Genomic DNA, 19,011 nt, shown 5'->3' with positions numbered 1-19,011 from the left:
GATTCTTTGATGGCTATTAGAATCAACCTTGAGGGATAACTCAAACAACGCACACACACGGATACTAATACACAAGAATACATTTATTAATGCATAAAATGTGCATATAAACATAACAGATCTTACAGTGAGCGTTAGCAGAATACAATAGGCATATATTCAATCACATAGAGTTACAAACCAAGAGGGACATGCATTCAGTATATCATTCATTTAGACAGTTTCGAAAATGAACTTGGTTACAACTTCTACACTAGATACTCAAAAGCAAGTACACCACTCATAGGAATTAAATTGATATCAACTCATATTGAGATAACAATTGAATTCTCAAGCAGTAATGCAGAATGTTGAATACTCATCCAATCTGTGTGGATTCAGATCTCCCGCGGATACAAAGAAACAGTGGCAGGCTTGTTGCTGTGTCCAATCGGCACTCTCTGGCTCGGTGTCAGGCAGTGCTGTTACAGCTTGTGATGTGGTGGGAGAGATTCCTGCTGCAATGCACTGCTGATGCTCTCTCAAGACCGGCTAGTTAGTGTTGGCTGAAACAAGCAGAGTTTGTGCACAGGAGAAAAGTGACTGCGGGTCCAAGCAGGTCACATTCTTTAGACAGGAAGAAGACCGGTTCATTCCTGATGTAGCGCTAGTTCTGAATACTTAGATTCAACTGTCCAGAGTTCCGCCTGTAGTTCACTTGTTGATCAGGTGAGCTTTCGCGGTGGGCTAACCTTGGGTGGATCCTCTGGTTACGCGCTGGCAACCTCTGTTCTCGACTCTTAGAACAAAGGAAAGTTCTGGCACTCAGACACACTGGCCGTTACGTGATTGTCCAAGCTGAGTCTGAGGATGTCCAGGAGGAGCTGAGTCTGAGAAATGTCCAGGAGGCGCACAGTTTTACCTGGAGGAACTACGGTCGTTTATTGGTTGAAAGTTTCACGGGTATCAGAGATCCATGTGGGGTTACCCTGCTCTACCAGTTCCTGATTGGCTAATGATGAGTAAAAATGCACTCTGACCTTAGAGTTGTAAACAACTTTGAATAAGACTCTCCCTTGGAATCTCAGACACTAAGGCGCCAGAGATGACCATTCATTAGAGTTGCTGGAGAATCTCAGCATTGGGAGTTGTTCCTTATCAGGACACTCTATCAGCTAGAAAAACACCTTAGATGTGAACCAAATGGAATGGCCTCTCTGTATCAAGCACCACTGAGATGAAAGAGAGAGGGACCGGCAAGGGAGCAACAAACTTAATTCCTGTACTTTAATAAGCCTTGCCGCTACAGGACCAATGGGAAATTTGGCCGGGATGCCAGGGTTACACCCCTACTCTTTTTTTGAAACGCCCTGGGATTTTTAATGACCACAGAGATTCAGGAACTCGGTTTTACGTCTCATCCAAAGGACGGCACCTGTTTACAGTATAGTGTCCCCATCATTGTACTGGGACACACATGGACACAGTATGAGCGCCCCCTGCTGGCCCCACTAACACCACTTCCAGCAGCAACCTTAGTTTTTCCCAGGGGGTCTCCCATCCAGGTACTGACGAGGCTCACACCTGCTTAGCTTCAGTGGGTTTCCAGTTGTGAGTTGCAAGGTGTTATGACTACTCTAGAGGATACTCTAAGATGGGGTGCGGTCATACAAAAGGGGCACAAAATGCCGGGCTGAATGAGGCACATGCACTCTGGGGGGGTCTCTGCCGAGACCAGGCAAACTCGTGCCATCAGGTCGGACTAGGGAGGCGTGACAAATACCTGGCCAAGGGTGTCATCTGCTGAGGTTTGTGTCCGAAGTGGGGTCAGAACTTTTGGTCTCCACTCAGCACCCTGAATCATCTGGACACCTCAGCCACAGATAGGGCTCTGAGGAGGAGCCCCGGCTAGACAAGGAAACAGAGAAGGTCTCCACAGGGAACCTGTGAGGAGGCTCAAGAAGTGAATTGCTCTACATCAGTGCTGGATCGCTGAAGAGAGGCTAACCCCAGAACACCTGGTAGTGGGTGATGTTTCACTAAAGCCAGTTGCTCTGCGTATCCTATCTCCTCAGCAAACAGTGCAGAGTGGAAGCATAGCTAACAGCCACTACAGCTACCTCACGCCCCACTCTGATGTAGTGGAGCGACCATAACATAATTTTTATGTCTGTTGTCATATCCTTTTGATGTACAGTATATACTGTACTGCAACAGTAACATGAAAGGTACTGTTGAAGTATTTAAGTTTCAGCTGTTAAATCAGACTCATGGGCCCTAACAAATTTCTCCTAAAAGGGCTTGGTAAGTTTTGCGTTATTATCTAAAACAACTGGATGTAGAGCAATGTAAAAGTGAAGGTGAAGTAAATAATCAGACATTCTGTAGTAAGTACACAGACATTCTGTTGTAGTTATGGAAAGATCAGGGCAAACATCAAGAAATGAGGGTCATTGAGCCCAGGACATAAGGCAGCTAATTACTTGCAGGCCCTCAGCTACTTTTCTTTGGCTGATTCTTTAATTATTGTTTTTGATTTTTTAACAAAATTTTAATTTTGTTAATGTAGTCTAGAACTGTGTGGATTTTCACAATTCATCTCGCCATACTTTCTCTGATAATCGAATTGGACTGGGGGAAATCAAGAACCTTCTACAGTGCAGATCCATGTCTTTAACAGAAGGAGGAAAATCACTAAAAATATTGAACTATATCAGCATTTATAGTGTTTTGTAAAGTGTTAATAAACACTTTGGAAAACAAATGTTTTTTTTCTGAGTAAATAGAATTTTTCTAAAGCACAAAAGTTGGCAGTGTCTGCGTTCCCTGTTAATATCAGCACAGATGTTACCAGCTTATTCCAGGGATTTCATCCTCTTATTGTATTTCTCTGCCTAATTTTGAGATGATTGCCTTATTGACTTGTTGAGAGATTACAATTTTCAGAGAATAAACTCCTTGATATTGTTGGTTTATCCATCTTAACATGTAATTCAATCATAGATAAGATGATGTGGTGTCTCTTAGGATCGAAATCAATATTTCGCAGTTTTCATGAAAGCAAAAACAGCCATTTTAAACAAGAAGCTTATTTAATGTGGGAATCAGATCACAGAATATACTGTGAACTGGAAGGGAATAGGATTGTGAAAGTATTACACTGAATATGATTTTGAAAGTAGCTTCAGAAAATGATTGTTTAATCTTTTAAAATATTTTTGAAGTGCTTGGGTCCAATGCATTTAAGAAAGTTGAATAAATAAGCTCTCGCTGTCTTATTCTGGTATTGGTTTTGCCCAGAAAAAAAATGGAGTTCTAATTGCCTGTTGACCTAAACAGAATTATTTAGCGCAACAGCTGTTTAAAAATGTATTGGGTTCACATTCAGTTCTCCCTAAGGCTTTGAAGCAGCAACACTGTGTGAGTTCAATTTTGATGAATAATATAAGAAAAATATGTAACATACATATTTCACATTACCAATATAGATATAGTGAAGATGTTTGGCAGAATATTATTTTGTTTGACTATAAAATTGAAATAGTATAATTCTATTATGCCACATGTAGATATTATACTTAAATATGAATACTTATATAGGAATATATATTCAAGGTTTTGGTATTTATGTTTCAATATTTATTCTGAAGTCCACTAGATTGAGTTTATGTCCTTTGAGAAATTTATATCAGGACCTTTCAAGACTGAAAAGGTTGTGAAAGGTTCAGTTCCCACACGTTTTCAATGTAGAACATTATCTTAAGCCTTGGATTGTATCTAGCTAATCCTTTTTGAACTGATTTCAAAGCAGCAACATCTTTCTTATGATTACCAAAATTTTATACTATATTCTAAATGGGTTCTTACAGCAACACCATACAATTTTAACATCCCTTTATTTAAATTCTGAATGTTTTCCTATATTTTACCCTTGTATCACACATGTACTGTATGTCTCCTATTCTTTAATGGGTGTCACAGATGTCGGAAGGACAAGCCGTGGAATGACAAGGAGAGCAACAAAGATGCTATGCATAGCGAAAAAGGGGCAACACGGGGGTAAGCCCAGGCTCAGGGGGTCAGGCGATGTCTGAAAGAAACCTATGCCCTCAAGCCATGGACAGGAGTGAACTAGTGCTAGGTGGGTCTCAGTACATCCGTACCCTCAATGCTGAGCGCGGAGCAGAGCAAACACAGGAAGAAGATAGGCTACACAACAAGAAACACCCGAAAGACATGAATAATCACAGGGAACTAGGAACAGGACAGAAGTAGAGTGCCCTCTAGGTGTACTGGGCATGACAGTACCCCCCCCTTCAAGGGCAGCTCCTGAAGCCTAAAAAAGAGCTGCACAGCAATGGTGGAGGAAAAACCTAATTTAACTGAAAGGAAACCTCTGGGAGTCCACGGCTGAGAGCTACCCCCTCCTCCGGGGTAAAAAACATTTATTGAGTAGAGGAAGGGGGGACCGGACTGGGCTCCGGAGGAGCAAGACAACAAAACAGACCAAACAAGCAAAAAATCACGAACAACGAAAATTAACCCTGACGGAACAGGGGAACAAACAACACATACGGACATGGAAGCCCAGAGCAGAGGGCAAGGGAGCCCAGGACAGAAAGGCTGGCGGGCATAGGAGCCCGGGACAGACAAAACACATTAAAAAAAATCCCACACAACAAAAATAAACCCTGATGGAACAGGGGAGAAAAACACACATAAGGGCATGGAAGTCCAGACCAGAGGGCATGGGAGCCCGGAGCCAGGGAGACCAGGGGGCGTGGGAGCCTGGAACACGGAAGCAGCAGCGGGCGTGGGAGCCCAGGACAGAGACAAAACATGCCACAAATATAAACCCTGATGGAACAGGGGAACAAACATGTAAAAGAAATAACCCACAACAGACAGGGAGAGCAGGGGGCATGAAAGCCCAGAAACAGGAGTAAAGAAAAAAAAATTAAAAAACCAGGAAACAAAAAAAACACTTGTGGGGTCTAGAGTAGGCTCAGCATTCTGTCATGGATGTCAGAAGGACAAGCCGTGGAATGACAAGGAGAGCAATAAAGACCCTATGCGTAGCGAAAAAGGGGCAACACCGGGATTGGCTCAGGGGGTCAGACGATGTCAGAAAGAAACCTACGCCCACAAGCCATGGACAGGAGTGACCTAGTGCTAGGTGGGTCTCAGGACATCCGAACCTCAGTGCTGAGCGCGGAGCAGAGCAGAAACAGGAAGTAAATAGGCTACACAACAAGACACAAATAATCACCGGGAACTAGGAACTAGGAACAGGACAGAAGTAGAGCGCTCTCTAGGTGTACTGGGCGTGACAATGGGTTCATTTTGTGTTAAGTGTATTGTGTGTGTAATGTGTCACCTGGGAAAATAAAGTATATGTCCTTATATTTTGTTTCTATTTCTCATTATTTGTTGATGTATCAACACCTAAACCTTAATGCCATTATTATCCTCCCATAAATAAACTCTTCAAGGTTTGCTTTTCAAATTTTGTATGTATAGTTCATGTTTCCAAACTTTGCACTTAACTACATTAAATGTCATCTTCCAGATGTTTGCCCAGAATTCTCCTAAATCCTCTTTAAATTAATTTGCCTACACTGTGGTATTAGTTAATGCTCCTATTTCGGTATTGTTTATAAGTTTATCTAGAATCTAGCTCATTCATATAAATTAGAAGAGCAGTGGTTCTATTGCAGATTACTGTGTACAGATCACTAATTGCATCACCCCAATTTACACAGTCCCTATCTGTACTCTTTATTTTTTATTAACTAATTCTCAATCCAAATACACACATTTCCCCATATGCCTACCTCCAGTAATTTGTGAATTAAGGTTTTATGAGAAACTTCATTAAAAGCCTTCTGAAAATCTAAATACTACCATATCCTCGGTGTGTCCATTACTGTTGATGATTGTTCAATGAACAGCAACAAGCACATAGCTTTCACATAGAATAATATGTGCCATGTGAATACCTACCCATATCTTGGATGCCCCAGAGAAAGGATTTATGTAAGATAAACTAGATCTCTTCATCTTGAAAAGAAAAAGCTTAATGCAAAAAAACTGTAACAGAGACATTAAACTCAAATGTGAGTGAAAACTATAACAGGCTTGATGCGATAAAAATGGAAATCAATTCTCTGTAACAGATACTGCAAGTGTTTTGTTAAAGTAGATGCTGACGCAAGTCTTCAATAAATATACAGATGAACAGCAAAATCCATCTGTATCAATTTTTTCCAGTAATAAGGCAAGCTTGGAACCTAAATGGCAAAGCAAGTAAGATCAAGAAAGAATGTTAGTGATATTTAACTTGAGTGATACATTTTTCCCTCCAAATCAATTATAAAACTAAAGTAATACATATAATTAGACATTAGCAGTCACATTTCAGTGTTTTATTGACCATACCTCATTTTTGTAACATGTTTCATATGCTTAAAACGTAATGTAATAAAAAGAAATTGGGCAGCTGCTGAGCTGCTAATGAGAACCAAAGATGGTGTTGAGCAAAGCTGTAGGGTTATTTCACTAGTTTAGGTAATTCAAATTCCAGACATTCAATTTAATGAAGTGCAGGTGGACTTGTTTCTGAAAACTGAAACAAATCCCAGGTTACTTTGTGACATTTTGCTTCCATTAATCAATATTTTTTTTCAAAACTAAAGCTACTGAAACATTAGTTAGGTTGTACTGAAACCACATTTTAAAAAAACAAAGATATATGGAAAAAAGCAGAGATAATTAAACTGATATTTAACTTTAAAGAATATTTGTGAAATCAAACAAAATCCACTCAGCTAAAAGATAGATTGGAAGATATTAGCAATCTGGACTTTTTTATATTTTCTAACAGTTGTGTTAAGTCAGGAATTTCTGAGTTTTAAATTATACAATTACTGAAGCTTTTTAAATAAGACATGCCTAGGGTTATATCACAGAGTAATTGTTGTGATCACAGTCAGCTATTTTTATTAATGCTCTTCAAGTTTAATCTTCACAAGGGGGGTTATTCCAAAGTGTAAACAAAACAAATCAGATTCTATCAATCCAATTATAATTTTATGGTTTAAATTGCAGTTTTATGGTTTAATGAGAGGAAAGTACAAAAATGGCAACTCCTGTGCTATTCTATCAACATTAATTATGTTAATCTATCATTTTTATTTTAGCTTCAGGAGTATGTAACATCAAAGGCATTGCTCAGATGTTGTTTTCCAAGTTCCTCACACATTGTGAAAATTATGTTCTTGGCTGTTTTTGTAAATTGCTTGTATTATTATGTAGTATGGAAATTAGGTCATGTATGTGATACAGCAGAGTTTAGGCCCTCTTGGTAGGGATTTTACGAATTGCTAGCATGACACATTGAGCTGAGATCATAGAAAATGTCACCAGTTTGCCCTTAAAGCATAAACACAACATTTATTTATGACCGTACTTCATGACATACCAATTTGGGAAAATGGAAGGTCACTAATGCTGCCTTCAGTACTATATACTACCTCTATAGAGAAACGGGAGAAGAAAATTTATCAAGTTAATCTACTGTGAAATAATTGAAAATATGTGCTATGAAAATAAGAGCTCAAATATTTTGTTGTGTTGGTGACTTTGTTTTCAAATAATGCAGTTTCTAAAAAACAGTTCTAAAACCATGTCTCTTACTGTACCCGTTACATTTAGGTGAAATCGCCCTTAGCATTGTACAGTATAAAGTTGTCCTCCTAGCCTCACACTTTACGATGGCCCAAACAACTGTCAGAACTTTGATGGTCAGCTTTTTGATAATGTTCTTATACTCCTTAGCAAGCATGAAGAATTCAGCTATCCAGGAACTCCCAGTATCTTCCAAAGATTCTTCAGTCACTTCCATCACACAATGTTTTTCTGAGTTTTACTGTTTTAAAAATGATCCTCAAAATAGTGTCTTCTTATACTGTATTCCTCCAAATTGGAGGAATGGGAGGTTTGTCTTGATTGTTGTTGCTTTTATATCAGCACTGGAGCAATGCTATACTCTCTCAGAGAAAAAAGCACTGTCCAAGCCATCAGCTCTTTTCTATACTGCACAGCCGGCAGGTTTTGCAGTAGAGCTAGAGTTTTATTTAAATTATGGTTTCAGGATATTAATTGTAAAACAATTTTGAAATGAGTAATGTATTGTATACTTAATCTTTTCTGTTCCTCAAAACCTTTATTAAACTGCACAATTATTATATTATGCTGCATTATAGTGAGGTTTTGTGGTAGTGAGTCAATAACGCAACAGTTAAAACTAAAATGAATGGTTAAAATTATATTTAGAAATATTAAAGTTGAAGGCTTACTTATTTAATACTTACCCATTTTAATCAGGATGAATTATATAACATTCCAGACGTTTACATCCATTCATTTTGTAATCTAACCAATTTATCCAATACAGGGTTACAAGGGAGCCAGAGCCTATCCTGGCAAACAATGGGCACAAGGTAGGATACACCCTGGACAGGATACCAGTCCATCACAGGGCACACATAGTTACGAACATACACGTACTCATATCAGGGTATTTTTTCCCAGAAGCCAATTAATCCAGTACATTTTTGAACTGTGGGAGGAAACTGAAGCAGTGCACTTGGAGGAAACCCAAACATGGGGAGAACATTCAAAACTCCAGATTGAACCCCAGGGCAAACCGACCACTGTACCTCAGTGCCACCTCAGATTTTCACATATCAATATTATATTATGGTTTTCTGTGTGTAATTTATGATTTATGTTAATTATTTAAAAGCATGGATTACTGTAAGACAGCACTTGTTTTTTTTTCAGGTCCTGACTTGACTCTGTCACCAGTACAGTGTGTTAAAATTTTGCCTAGGAGGTGAGCATAAGTATTTAACATGGTGATTGTCAGTTAATGAGCTACTTCAATTAATTAACTGCCGAGGACTTATGTCATTTTAGGGAGATACAGTATGTGTACCTTTGTGTTTTTTTCAATAGGCTCTGTTCCATTTGTACCCAAGGAATGTGATAAATCTTAAATTTACAACTCCAATTTTCTGAGTATATTTACATTTCAAGGTACTTAGCATCAGCACTATTAGCTTTCAAAAAGGAAAAGAAATTAGCTGTAAGTCTGTATCATCTCAGATCTGCTGGACATTTAGCAGGTTTAAATGAACAACTAAAAACAAACAAGACTGAAATGCCAGAGCTGAGTATGGTAATCACGGTGTCTGTACAAAACAAATGAACAGTGCTTGAACGCATGGAAAATGTTATTCAGGAATACATTCGATCAAGAAACTGGTCTATAAAGTACTGTTAAAATTAACATAATAATTAGCAATATTTTGTTCCAACTACATCCATCATTTGTTCTTAATTTTGTGCATCAATATGTACTGTATAGTATATATTATGTTAACTTTGAGAAAACATAATTAAAAACTTTTAAAACACATTGTTTGCAAAGTATTTTGAACTACGGTATACTGTATATATCAAGGCCAGTGTGTCTGCCTGTATCAGCTCAATATAAGTTTAAATGGACTACTTTAACAGCTTCTCCCATATGTTGGTACACCAGCCCTCCAGCACCAGGATTGTAGAACCCTGTTTTATTTGGTGTATCTGAACTAAGGCTTCAGAGACCTCTAAAAGAAACTGAAATGCTTCTGAAGCACAGTATGATCACTGCATCACATAAATACTTCAGTTGTGAATCAATTAATCATTTATGAGCTACAATTTTCTAAACAGTTATTCTTCCTTTTCTTAATATAGTTTTTTTTTCAATCCATCAGTTGTAAAACTTAAGATTAAACATAATTGAACTGTCTTTTATAATAACACAAAGTCTCAAGGAACAGCCCATTATCTTTTGCTCCAGACAAAACTTCTTGAGATCTCAAATTACAGTCAAAACCATGAGTATTAACAATATCAGCAGAAAAAGGACATGCAAAGGTTCTTCTTAAAAATGGCAAAACTGAAATGAAGTACTGAGAACTGCCAGTGTTAAGCAAATAATCTTTAACTAAGACACTTTTAGAAATTATGGAATGTCATCCAATTAAACTAAACATAGCAATTTAAATAATGAACTAAGGTAATTTCTGCATTTAGATAATGACAAATGTTCTCCTCTTTCTTAGTCTTTTCTAATAAACTCTTAAATATCAAATATAGTGCTCCCATTAATGTAGCTATCCATCCATATTATAACCACTTTATCCAATACCTGGTCACAGGTGTGCTGGAACCTATCCCATGCAAGCAACAGGCACAAGGCAGGATACACCCTGGATGGGATGCCAGTTCATCATGGGACACATATAGATTCAAACATGTATGCACTCACAGCAGGGCCAATTCCCCACAAGTCACTTAACCTACTGTACCACTATGTCTTTATGACTGAGGGAGCAAACTGGAGACCATGCAAACACATACATGCCAATATACAAACTCCATACAGACAGCACCCGAGAACTGAACCCAGGGCCCTTGTACTGTAGCAATGCTAACTACTGAGCCACTGTTCCTCCTAAAGTAGCTGTCTTACAGCAAATATGATTTGGATTATCCATCCATTCCCAACATCTACTTAGACTAATGCAGTGTCACATTGAGCTGGAGTCCAACCTGTCAACAGTGGGCACAAGGCAGGATAAACACTAGATGGAATGTCAGTCGGTCATAAATGAGAGATAATTTAGGAACTCCAAACAGCCTAGACAGGATGGGCTGTGGGAGTTACCAATCCACCTAACTATGGGGAAAACACATGTGGACTCAATTTTGCTTTTCATTGTCTTTCTCTTCCTATCTATTACATATATTATAGTGTTTATTTCCATTTATTATTTTTTTATTATTAAAATGTATTCTTATTCTTATTAATTCCTATTTATAGATTTTATTTATTTTATTCTATGACAGGGCATACTTGCATGTACCATAGGAATATATAAATACTTTCAAATTATATATACACATATACATATCAAATATATATGTATTGTAATCAAATGATGTTTCTAGATTTTCTTTTATAAATGTTTTGCGTAACAATTTGAAGAATAGAGGTAGGGCTGTATTAAGTAATACTCTTAATAGCTATTGAAAAATACAGAATTGGATTCAGTCGGCCATCAAAACAACCAGAGCCTTGACCTTCCTGGACTCATGCTTTGTTTAATGTTTTTGGGTTATTTGTAAAAGAGTATAGTATTCTGCCAAGTGAATCAATGTTTACAAGGAAGTGGATCTTAGACTAACAATTCTAATTTTAGTTTTGCACACCTTCTGACACAAATAATTATTTGAGGTTTTTATTTGTTTCAGATGGCTCACTCCTTTTGTTTTACTTCAATAATATTCTAGCAATTACAGCTTTTACGGGGTTGTACACATTTTGTTTTGTAATTCTTTAAAACAAATTACTATATACAGTTACTGTATAACTGTTTTGTGGTGAACTCGTTATTGTTCTTGAGGTTTAGCTAGGAAGTCTAGAGCTTCACAGAGATATCAAATAGACTAAATAGTTTGGGATAAATCTGCAGACTTCCTCCTCACAACAAGGGAAGCCTGAGTGTCAAGGCTTCATTTAAAAGACACAATAGACCCTTTTTGTGTTTTGTCTCTATCACTTCAGGCATCTGCCTGGCTGCAATACCAAAATGTCAAAGCACATTCAATTAGGTAGATGCACTTAATTCCTAAACCAAAAATTTGAATAACAACCTTTTTCATTAAAAGTATTTCACTATGTCTAACAAATATTCAAAGTTTTTACATTTTTTCAATTAACAAATACCTCTATTTAAAGGCTTCTTATGGAACTGACATTTTTTGCATGTGGAAAAGTTACATTTACACTTACCTTCTGATGAAATTGAACTGTAAAGCTGATAATTATCTCACACAATGTTGAGGATTAGTGTGGTATTAAATTGAACATTGTGGGCTGTACCATTTTGTTGCCATATTAATTACAGATCACTTGAAATTCAGAAACAGAATTGGGATTCTTGAATATTTCTCATACGTAGTATTTGCAAATAATAATTACATAAATGGTGGTCAGAACGATTTTTTTCATGCAAAAAATTAGAACTGAATTATGAACAGAAAGAAGCAGTCTTTGTGCTAATGATGTCTCAAAAACGTAAACCCGTAATTCTGGAAGCGGAAACACAAGTCACGTAAGCTACTCCTCAGCTGAAGGGTTTGGCTCTGTAATCAAACAAGTAATTAGTGGAAATGAGAAATAATAGGACTGTGTTGCACTGGATGTTTAGCAGTATATTGATGTAATGATTACATTAATAACATAATAAATTAAACTTACAGTTTAAAAAATTTAACTCAGTCTCTGAAAGCATTCAGAATACAGAACGCTGGCGTTCAGAAGCTTTTGTGATGTACCACTTCAGTAAAATTGTGAGAAAGAGCAGTTTCTGATTTTACTTTCTTATTTTTTTTCACATTGCTGACAGAGTATAACGGGATATGAATGGTTAACCATCATGAACCTGTCGCACTCAAACACTTCTTAAGCCTGGTTTACTTTTGTAATTGGATCTAACCAATCTGACTTAATCTGATTGTGAGCTACATTTGTGCCAAATGAATTGTCTGCTAATATCATTTTCACTGCATAATGAAAAAGTACATAGGCGTACTGATTGGTTTCAAGGACCATTATTCACACTTAGACCAGTACTGTGCCTTATATGATTGAGTACGTGTTTTCATTACCCCCTTTTAATTAGAAAACAGTTTGACTGGTTTCTACTAACAATCTGGTTTGCAAAATGTAACTCTAACCTGCTCAGTCCTGCCATGACCCCTGTACTAAAATATAAGATGTGACATACCTTTTAAAACACTCACCCTTTATGCTTGGAATATTTTCTCTGTTCTGAATGTATATCAATGGACAGATGGAAACAATAAGCAGGATATGGGAGGAGAAACATCTCTGAAAATAAGAGACCATGACGTTCGTTGTCAGCCTTTACCTGTCAAGCAGAAGAATCTTGTTATGTCAAAATACTTTTTTGACATATTATCCCTTCGTTTCCAATCAGACCTCAAATAACCTGCAAACATGCTGGCATTTCTTATTTCCTATTTGGAATCGTAAAGATTTTAATTTGCTTTTTGAAGAAAACAATTTTCTTTCTTTTCAAATAAAATTATTTTTGTAGGACATTACATACATAAAAGCTTTTAAGGTGCTATTTGCAAATAATTCAAATGTGATACAGTTTATCAGTACTCAAATTTCTCATGAAGTACAGATATTGACACTTGAACATTAAACATCAGTATAATTTCAGATTTGAGGGCTTCTCTTTTTTCTGTTTGAGTGAAAATGGAGTAACAGTTGTAAAACCTTATGATTTAACACTCACCAGGAAAAGCAGACTGAAAATTAATAGATACAGTATATTGTAATATTAACCCATGAATGACTAAAGAAGTCATTTATGGCTGTAGGTGTAGACTTTAATATACATTTGCATCGGAAGTATGGTAGCTGTCACTATTAATGGTAAAATGCACTATACTGTATAGCAATTATTCCTGAAACTTTTTCATTGTGCATTTATGCTACAACATTTGTATTTCCACGGTTTAATTTTGCTTCATCAAACAGGGAGGAAAGTTTTTACAAGTAATCAGCAATGAGGCACAGGGTCAAGGCAATAAGCTTTCTTACAGTATGTCAATTTGATTTTTTTAATCAAGGGTCCTTTACAATATCAATATTAATGCCAAAGTTTTGCTCACTTATTTCTCCAGTAATGGTGTTTAAAGTATGTTATCCTGGTGTTTTTGCATTAGAAAAAAATGATCCTGCTTTGAAATGTTTATTTTTAGTAATATTCTAAATTTCTTTAGCTGTTTTTTTCTGAAGTGTCTAAGATTGTTTAATTCCATACATTGCTTTTTGGTTAAAAAAAACACTGAAAATCTTTAAATGAAAGAAATGTTCCCTTAGAGTGCAGTCAGTAACAAAATGTTGAAAAGAAAAATGTGAAAGAGCTCCAAGTCAGTAGCACATGACAATTGTTCTTGTTCACAGTAAGATATATTTAAAGAGAAGTCTCAGCTCCAGGAATGCAAATGTAGAAAAACGGATCTCGCATTATCAAACTGTGTGTGGGTAATTGTCTAAGTTCAACATTATAAAATGGTGAGTGTGAACCATTCGAACTTCTTTGTCTCCTGTATGTAAAGTGCACTGGCATAGTTTTAATATAAAAAAACACTACATACCTGTAAATGTAAGCAACCATGAATTACTAAACATGTCACAAACTAGTTAATCAATTTATAGTCTATGTAAAATAGAAATGAAATGAAGTGCCCATATGCACTCAAGCAATATGTGTTTAGTTAACTAAAATATTTTCTGAGCTGTGTAAGGCAAAAGTAAAAAATGGAGGTAATAGTCAATGTCCGAAAGCAAGGTAACCATAGTAAATAGCTGTATTGACCAACTATTTAGAAATACAGGTTACCAACATCTCTTTCTTTACATTAAGCAGCTCTTTGACATCTTCCTCCTAATGGAGATGTACAGATGACGTGCTTACAGTTTATATGTACATAAATTTATCATTAATGTCCTAATTGTGTTCTATACTTATCTTTATTTATATTAAACTGTTTTATAGACATAACACCTTTAAAAGTGGCTTCTCAAAGCACTTTACAGTAAGAAAAAGCACACATTGAGAGGAGACAGAATTACACAATTATAATAAGGGTTTGGAATACCACAGGAAAGCAAAGAGAGAGCCGACACAGAGCCAGATAAATAAAAGGCCTTCTTAAGAAGAAGGTTTTGAGTCTTGATTTGAAAGTGCTCAGGGAAGGTGATTCTCTGATAGAATCATTTTAGTCCATTAGATAGACAGTTTTAGTAAATTCTGTAACATTTATACCCAATTACTGTTTCTTGTATCAAATACCAATTATTTGATTTATAGTACCCCTGCTCCAGATAATATTTTAATATATAAAATAAGTTGGTTATAAAGTCCCACATACCTGTATTCACAAGGAATAGCAATACTCAATATTAAAGAATATGGCAAATGTTTACTGCGTGGTTTAGTCATAGATAATTAAGAGTCAACCTCCTGGCTATAGACAGGGAGGCTGGGCTCCCCTGGGGTGAAGGAGGGATGTAAAAGACAAATGCGAAGGAGAGGAGGGGTATACATATTGTATTTATAGTTTTTTTAACTTGAGGAAATGCTGTTGGGAATGATAACGATGTAGAACAGCTGAGGCCATTCAAACTTGATGCTGTTATCCCTTTCAGTCTTTTAACTCTAGTTAAAAAGAGTTACATGATTCTTGCACTGGCTCTTGGATTTGTTATTTTGCTCACCTATCGGTTAGTGTTTTGCAGGTGCTTATTTTCTATTTTTCTAAAACAATGATTTTATTAGTTCAAGACATTTTTGTTATCCTAAATGTAAGTAGAAGGACTAATAGAGAAAATGTTGAGACAACAAGCATTTTTGGAAACAGTATTAGGTTTTGGATCTCCAAACTTTAAAGTGTGTGCAACTTGAAAATAGCAAACTCTGCCTCGCTGCTTTTAGATATAAAATTAATAATAAAATTGTACTCCAATTTTACTTTGCACAAGATTTAATAGGGCCAACTATATTACTGAGAGAAAACCCTTCGGTGTTCAATTTTAAAATGTTCTTCCTTTTTAAAATGTCAGTATGATATATTTATTCCAGGAGCCCATTCTGGATAAATCGTCCTTCAAATTACTCATTTTGAGGTGACAGTGACTTTCTGCAAGTGTCACTTTTAGAAGTGGAAAAATAAGGTAAAGATGAAAGCAGGGCTGTGAGCGAGTGTATGAATGGCAGCTGAAAGAATGGTAATCACATGTATTGCAGTTGTTTAAAACAGGTGGTTAAATGACTGTGGCAGCTGAGAAAAGGTCTAAGAAACGAGAGGTGAGCATGACTGTTCAGTCCTTACTGGGTCAATTAAATGAAAACAGGCAGCTTAATAATCATTCCATAACTTCAAGTTGTACTTTGTCTTTTGGTTAACATTTTATATACTTCTTTATGTGGTGGAGTTACATGTCACATCCACATTCATATAATTATAATAAAAATTATATATTATATAATATAAAATATTAAACCAAATTTGCCTAAACTCGGAGTTGTCTGTTGAAGCAGAACAGTTTTAGTTAATAATAATTCCTTACACTTATGTAGCACTTTAATGGGCACTCCACTTGAAGCACTTCACAGGGAATGGGGACTTTTCCTCTACCACCAATACAGTATGTCGCACCCATCTGGATTATGCGATGGCACCAGTTTGCTCCCCACACATCAACTGTCAGTGGGGAGGAGAACAGAGTAATGAAGCCAATTCATAGATGAGGATTATTTGGGGGCCATTATTAGTAAAGGCCAAGGGGAAATTTCAAGAAATGCCCTGGGATTTTTAATGACCATAGAGAATCAGGACCACGATTTTTCAACTCTTTTGAAAGACCACATTAAGACTCACATAGACCGCAGGGTGAGCACCCCCTACTGATCCCACTAATAACACTTCCAGCACCAAACTAGGCTTTCCCAGGAGGTCTCCCATCGAGGAGCTGGCCAGGCACACACCTGCTTAGCTTCAGTGGGGAATTTAGAAGAAAGAGCACCCAGATTAAATCCATGTGAACAGAGGGGGAACGTACCAGTTCCAAACAGATAGCACCCCAGGGATTGAACCCAGGGACCCAGTGCAGCATTGCTGACCACTGCACCACCAGGCAGCCCTATAGCTATCTAATCTTAATGAAATAAAGGAGTATATTAATTTTGATGCATCAGATACAAAGTGCAGGAGCTTGAAATGAGTAATGTTACAGCTATGAAAAAGATATTACTGTGAACTTCCTCACATGATTTTCAAAAGGCAAGATAGGCTCAAAAGTAACACTAAAGTTTCTAACATCCATCAAGGGTTCAATTTCCACACCATCGTGAATAACACTGAAGACAACTTGGGAGAACTTTTGCTAAGAGCCTATGAGCACAATCTACTGCAGTTGTTAAGAAAATTCTATTGTCTTAGCATCATACTGACACTTGTAAAGCATACAATCATGGTGAATCATGTTTGATTTGGTTTGTAAGTAATGCATCACACTATACTATTAAATGTGGTGGTACACATTTTCACTTTTGGATAAAGAAAAAATGTAGCTTTAGCCTAATGAAATGCTTTCCTAACTAGCACAGTTTTTAAAAAAAAACTATTCTCTGTAAGTGTATTTGAAGCCTCTTTTAACAGGAATAATTGTGGATCCTTTCAAATGTCTGCGAGATATAAATTATATTAATTACAATAAGAGATATTTTCAAACATGACATGAAAAAAATGCAAGTCAAATGTTTTATGCTTACTTTTTATTTATTCAAATATCACACAGAGACAGTTGAATCACACTGAAATGAGAAAGTAAATCATGGAATCATAATTCAAATAATACATCTGTGAGAAATTTCTATGACATCTAATATTCCAGTTGAAGACTACTGCAGTGTTTTGAAAGTATCCATGTTCAAATGTTACCTTTTTAAAAAATATATATATTCTTCTGAAGGTTTTGATCATCTGAAGGCTATCATGCAGGGGGAAATCTGTGTTAATATAACTATTGATTGCTGTTTGTTCATTGGATTACCAACAGTCATTATGTTATGATGTAAACTCTCTGTCATTAACATGTTTTAGATAACACTAAAAATTAAGCTTCTCTGAATCCTTGAAGTTATAAAAATTAGTCGTTTAGCAGTCAGAAAACAGATGGTTTTACACCATAGCTTAGTTTTGTGTTCCTACATAATTTATTTTCTTTCAGAAACTGTTTGGTTTCAGGAAAAATCATTTCTGTCTAAAATTCAGATGCAACCTGTAATTAACCAGATTAATCTAACATACTGAATTTCAAGAGTTTGTTTCCTCTTTCTGAAAATACATATTACCTTTAAAAATAGATGGTTTAGTAGACATACAGTTGTAAGCAAAAGTTTGGAAATCCCTGGTAAAAATTGCATGTTTCCCAGAATCTCTAAATCAAAAGAAGTTAACACAACCTCTGCAGGGTACACATTTAACATGACATATTTCTGCACATTTAATACACAATTATTTATTTGCTGAATTTAACAAGTTGAAAAAAATAGAACAGTGAATGCAGCATGTGCAAAGGTTTGGGCACCCTGTCAGTCAGTGCTTAGTAATACCTCCTTTGACAGAAATCACAGCTTCCAAACATTCCTTGTAGCCATCTAAGAGACTTTCTGTTCTTGCTTCTAGATTTTTTCCCACTCTTCCTTGTAGAACTCTTCTAGCTCAGAAATATTCTGAGGTCTTCCCAGAATCTTCCCACAGATTATCAGTAATATTCAAGTCTGGGGACTGTGAAGGCTATTCCAAAACCTTAATCTTTCATTCCTCTAAGTACTTCATGGTTGATTGTGAGGTATGTTTGGATCGTTGTCTTGCTGAAATTTCCAGCCTCTTCTCAACTTCAATTTATTCACTAACTCTAGGACATTAGCTTCTAGGATTTGCTGATATTTAGTTGAATCCATTCTACCTTTCAATTTGACCAGGGCTGTCCAAACCTTTGCATACAACTGTAATGCCTGTAACAAAATAGGGATTTAATGTTTATTATCTCTCCCAGGAACATGTTTAACTTAAAAATAAATAACTCCTTATTAGCAGTTAAACATGTAACAGTTAAACACAACTCCAAACAACAGTTAATGGAGCAGTAAAATTATGAAAAAATATTTCTCTAAAATAACATAGAATTTCTTAGATCAAGTTATGTTTTTCATACCTGTGTTATAAATCTAAAACAAATTCAGGAGCTCAAATTTCAAAAATAGTTTATTTTCCCAGATTATAATTTCAGTTTTGATTAGGAAATGC

Source organism: Atractosteus spatula, chromosome 3, assembly GCF_055471065.1.
Source record: "Atractosteus spatula isolate fAtrSpa1 chromosome 3, fAtrSpa1.hap1, whole genome shotgun sequence".
NCBI classification, from domain to species: Eukaryota; Metazoa; Chordata; class Actinopteri; order Semionotiformes; family Lepisosteidae; genus Atractosteus; species Atractosteus spatula.
The sequence above is the reverse complement of the archived record's forward strand: the minus strand, read 5'-3'. Positions refer to the sequence as shown.